Source organism: Meriones unguiculatus, chromosome 12, assembly GCF_030254825.1.
Source record: "Meriones unguiculatus strain TT.TT164.6M chromosome 12, Bangor_MerUng_6.1, whole genome shotgun sequence".
Taxonomy (NCBI): domain Eukaryota; kingdom Metazoa; phylum Chordata; class Mammalia; order Rodentia; family Muridae; genus Meriones; species Meriones unguiculatus.
In genome coordinates, this window is record NC_083360.1 from 23374698 (window position 1) to 23379598 (window position 4901).

At 42.4% G+C, this 4901-nt stretch overlaps 1 pseudogene; it reads left to right on the plus strand.

Moving 5' to 3' along the window:
* Positions 1-3840: 3840 nt before the first annotated feature.
* LOC132646919 (small nucleolar RNA SNORA17) lies at positions 3841-3960 on the plus strand (annotated as a pseudogene).
* The last annotated feature ends 941 nt before the right edge of the window (positions 3961-4901 follow it).

The window sequence follows — 4901 nt, forward strand, 5'->3', positions numbered from 1 at the left end:
TGTAAAGTCTCATGAGACACCTCAGTTGCTGAAAGCACTTGTTGCTTAGGCTGAAGACCTGCTTTTGTTCCCTGGAATCTACATGGTGGAAGGAAAGAACCAATTGCTGTAAGTGGTCCTCCAACTTCCACACATGGGCGTGGTACATACAGGTCCTTGTGACTAAAAAAATAAATCTAACAAAACAGAGTACCCGAGTCTCAGATAGTATGTCCAGAATATGGAACAGAGTACTTGAGTCTCAGATGGTATGTCCAGAATATGCTTTTATTGTTTACAAAATAACATGGTGAAAGAATGGAGGTAGAGAGAGGAGGCGAACAACAGAGAGAGCAGAGCCTTTTCAGGTCATTTCCTGCATTGGGCAGAAGTGAAGAGCAGGAGATTCAAACCTCACTTGGCCACAACAATCCACCTCATCTAGTTATTGACATTTTATGAGCTTAACCCCATCATAGACATATTTAGTAAAGAGCTGAAAACAAAAATCTGAAAACAGTTTTGGTGCTCTTGGTGAGTCTTAAAATCATAAATACAAGGAAAAAAATAATTGTTTAGTAGAAATAAAGATTTTCCTTTGAAGCCAGAATTCTTTCCCTCAAAAAGCTGCTTATTGGTTGTGTGATTGTAAGTATGTCATGGCTTTCTGATCTGAATCATAATGATCTTGTTTTATCAGATGGAACCAAATCATCAGTCATCCCAATAAAAGAGTCTATTCAAAAGCACACTTACACAATTGCTTCCATCTCACTCCTCTGCATCCAGGCATCTCCTTTCTGTGTTTCTTCTAGGCTCTTTATTTAGCACTTGCCTATACTCATGGTGTCACTGTGCTCTTTATCTTCAGTAATCATGAGGTTGAAGAGCATGAACATACAGTGTTACAAGTCTTTAGTCAAATGTTCTTTATATCCCAGTCATGAAGAGTGTTTTCATCACTAGCTCATATCCTCTCAAAATTAAATGAACTAAAGAACTCAAATAAAAAGACAATCTACCTAGAGCAATCATCAGACTTTACTTTCTCCTACTTTAATAGAAGTTTAAAGTTGAAAAAAGAACATAACTTGTTAGCCCTCCAGAGACTAATACAACAAATGAGGTGAGTATTTAATGAGATGCAATTATTCTAGCATCAAGACAACTCTAAATGGAGTGATCAGTGGTATAGTCAGTGTAAATCTGATAAATATCTATAGAATACCATTGAGTCACAGGCTTCCAGACTCTAGGGATAAAGGAATTTGACATAATTATTTTCCTACAAAATTTTACAACTTAGCAAAGCAGGCATATATGCAAAAGTAAATGCCTAATAGAAATATATTAGTATATTACTGTCATTAGTAGGTTTAACATTCATTTCTGTGGGTCCATAGTAACTCATATTAAATGCCAGACAAGTTTGGCATCAAAACTTCTCTTCAGGTGTGTGCAGCTGTGATTAACATGATCCTCACCCATGTCAACAATACCACTGAAACTAAGTCATAGCCCAAATCATTAACACTACACAGAAAAGCACATGAGTTCTTTTCTCACATTGCCAATACATTTCACATAGCAGCCTCTGTTATGAACTTACAGCTCTCAGCCAGCACTTATTAAATACTTGTTCAGAAATAGATTGAAATAATCTTTTATCCCCCAAGGGAACACAGGGGATTAACATTTATTGAAGTCAACTAAGTGCCAAGTTTGTTACACTAGTTTTCCACACTCAAGGCTACATCAAGATGTCTTCAAAGTACTTGAGAATAAGAAAAGCAAGATTATTCTCTGAAGGTTAGACTACAAAGTCAGCCTATGGTGGAAGGAAATTAGAAAGCCTAGAAGGAATAGGCCAAAATAAAAGAGTGGAACTGTCTCAAGAGATTACTTAAATCTGGAGGCAGCTCTGGATCTAATAGAGCCACACCTAATCTATGAGACCAAGTCATAGACAATGGAATTAATTATGGAGAGAAAAAAAAGCATGCCAGCTGAGGTGAAGCAGAGTAAATACAGCCAAGAAAATACCGACAATGACATGGGAGGTATGGCATCATTGCCTGGAGGACAGGAAACTGTGACCCAACAGAATTCAGGCTGTTTATTCATAATGTGCCAAGGTCACCCCTATAGTATCAAGCTCAAATGATAAGATCTGAAACATGGCTACATTCCTATCAATCAGGTGTTACCACCGTGGTAAATACCTAGAGCAAACAATTTTAAAGGAAGAAAGGTTTGGTTTTTTGGGTTTCGGCTTTAGAGGTTTTTGGCCATGATTGGCTGACTCCATTGGTTAGGTAGAGACTCATGAAAACAGGTTATAGAGGAATGACATTTCTTATCTCATGGCAGCTCGGAAACAGAGCTAGAGGATGGAAAAAGAGATAAGATGCATGATTTTTTTTTAAATTTTATTATTCTTATTAGTTACATTTTGTTAATTCTGTATCCCAGCTGTATCCCGCTCCCTCATTCCCTCCCCAATCCCACCCTCCCTCCCTCATCTCCTCCCTGCCCCTTTCCAAGTCCACTGATAGGGGAGGACCTCCTCCCCTTTCATATGACTCCATTTTGTCAGGTATTTTCAGGACTGGCTGCAAAGTCCTCGTCTGTGGCCTAACAGTACTGCCCCTCCCTTCTGGGGTGCGGAGGTCAAAGAGCCAGTCATTGAGTTCCTGTTAGAAATAGTCCTTGTTCCCCTTACTAAGGGAAACCAATTGATTACTGAGCTATCACAGGTCACATCTGAGCAGAGGTTCTAGGTTTTATCCACTCATGGACTTTGGTTGAGTGTCCATCTCAGAAAAGACCCTGTGCCCAGATATGTTTGGTCGTTGTGGAGCTCCTATCCTTTCCACATCCAACTCCCCTTCTTTCATATGATTCCCTGCACTCTGCCGAAGGTTTGGTTATGAGTCTTAGTATCTACTTTGGAACACTGCTAGATAGAGTCTTTCAAATGCCTTCTTCGGTAAACTCCTGTCATATGTTCAATACATATCCCATTTGTCTTTCTAAATGAGGATTGATCATCATACCCTGTGTTCACTTTCTTGATTATCTTCTTTAGGTGTATAGATTTCATTATGTTTATCATATCTTTTATGTCTATATAAGCGAGTATATTCCATGTTTGTCTTTCTCCCTCTGGGATACTTCACTCAGAATGATCTTTTCTAGATCCCACCATTTGCCTGCAAATTTCACGATTTCCTCTTTTTTGATTGCTGAGTAGTATTCCATTGTGTAAAAATACCACAATTTCTGTATCCATTCCTCCGTTGATGGACATCTGGGTTGTTTCCAGGTTCTGGCTATTACAAATAAAGCTGCTACAAACATGGTTGAGCAAATGAAGAAGCACATTTCCAGTGACCTAGTTACTACTACCAGGCCCACCAGCTGTTTTTATCCCTGCTGCTGATGCTATCAAATAAGCCTCAGTCAGTTAATTTATTTACAATCAGAACATTTCATGATTATCAATCATCTCTCCAAATCCACACCAATGTGTGAATGCTGCTTGTATCAAGTGTCCAAACATTCAACATACAACTTTGGGTGGGGCACTTTACAACTATAGCAATAGTTCCTATACTTTTGCTGTTATGCTCACTTAAGTAGTCTAGAGCTATTGCTCCACTGCTTGTCTGCGCTTGCACAGGTTATGGGTTTGATGCCCAGGACTTTATAAAAATGAATAGAGTGGTGTACACATAAAATCCCAGTATTTAGGAAATGGATGCAAAAAGATTTGGAGTTCAGGGTGATTCCTGGCTACAGAACAAGTTTAAAAACATCCTGGGATACATGAGACCTGCTCCTTCAAAAACAAACAAATAGTCTGTCCTAAGAGGCATTACAGGTGTGGGTGCTGTGTCACATGTGCCTCAGGAGGTGGCACAGAGGAGAGCAGCAATGTCTATGCTCAGCATTTCTTACCTATGAACATTTGCAGCAAGTGGGAGACCTAGCTCTGGGGTCATGAGAGCAGAAGAACTGACCCTGCCCCTCTTCAGCTGCTGATGAGGGAGAGTGAGCCCTGAACCTCACCTTGGCAGCTGACCCTGATGGTGAGGGCATGGGTGAGCTAGCCTCAATGGTGTGAGAATGGGAGAACCGGCCCCATTCCTTGTCTGTTCACCACGAAGAACTGCCATTGGTGAGAGGTGGGTGAGAAAGAGGTGGCCCCCGACTCCCATCACCTATGGAAAAGCAAGAGTGCTGGCCCTGAGGTCATAACAGTAGGAGAGCTGGCCTTGATCGTCACCTGCTGAAACAGTCAGGAGAGCAGGCTGTGCACCTCACCTGGGCAGCACACTCGAGCTGGCCCTACATGTGGGGATTGTAGGGAACCCAACCCGAGGGTGTGAATGTGGGAGAGCCATCCCTGCCTCTTGTCTGCTGTATGGTGTTATTGTGCAAGGGAGAAATCCCCTACCTACCCTTCTGCGTTGCCAAAGGAAGCTGACAGGAGTGCTGGCCCAGATGGGGTTATAAAAAGCAGGAGAGCTGTCCTTGCCTCTCGCCTGCTGAAGCACTCAGGACATCGGGCTCTGCACCTTCCTTGGGAAGCACAGTAGAGCTGACCCTGATGGTAGAGGCATGGGTGAGCTGGCTCTGAGGGTGTGAACATGAGAGAGTTGGGCCTGCAACTTGCCTGCCATCTACAGAAGGTGGGGGAGCTGGCACTGGGGCCATAAGAGCAGGATAGTTGTTCCGACCCCTCACCTGCTCCAGCACTCAGGAAAGCAGGCCCTACACCTAGCCTGGAAAGCACAATAGAGTTGATCTGGATGTGAGAGTTGCATGTGAGCCATCTATGGCAGGTAGGAGAGCTGGCTCTGGGTCATGAGGTTGGGGGAAATGGCCATGTACCTCACCTGCAAAAATGCTCAGAAGAG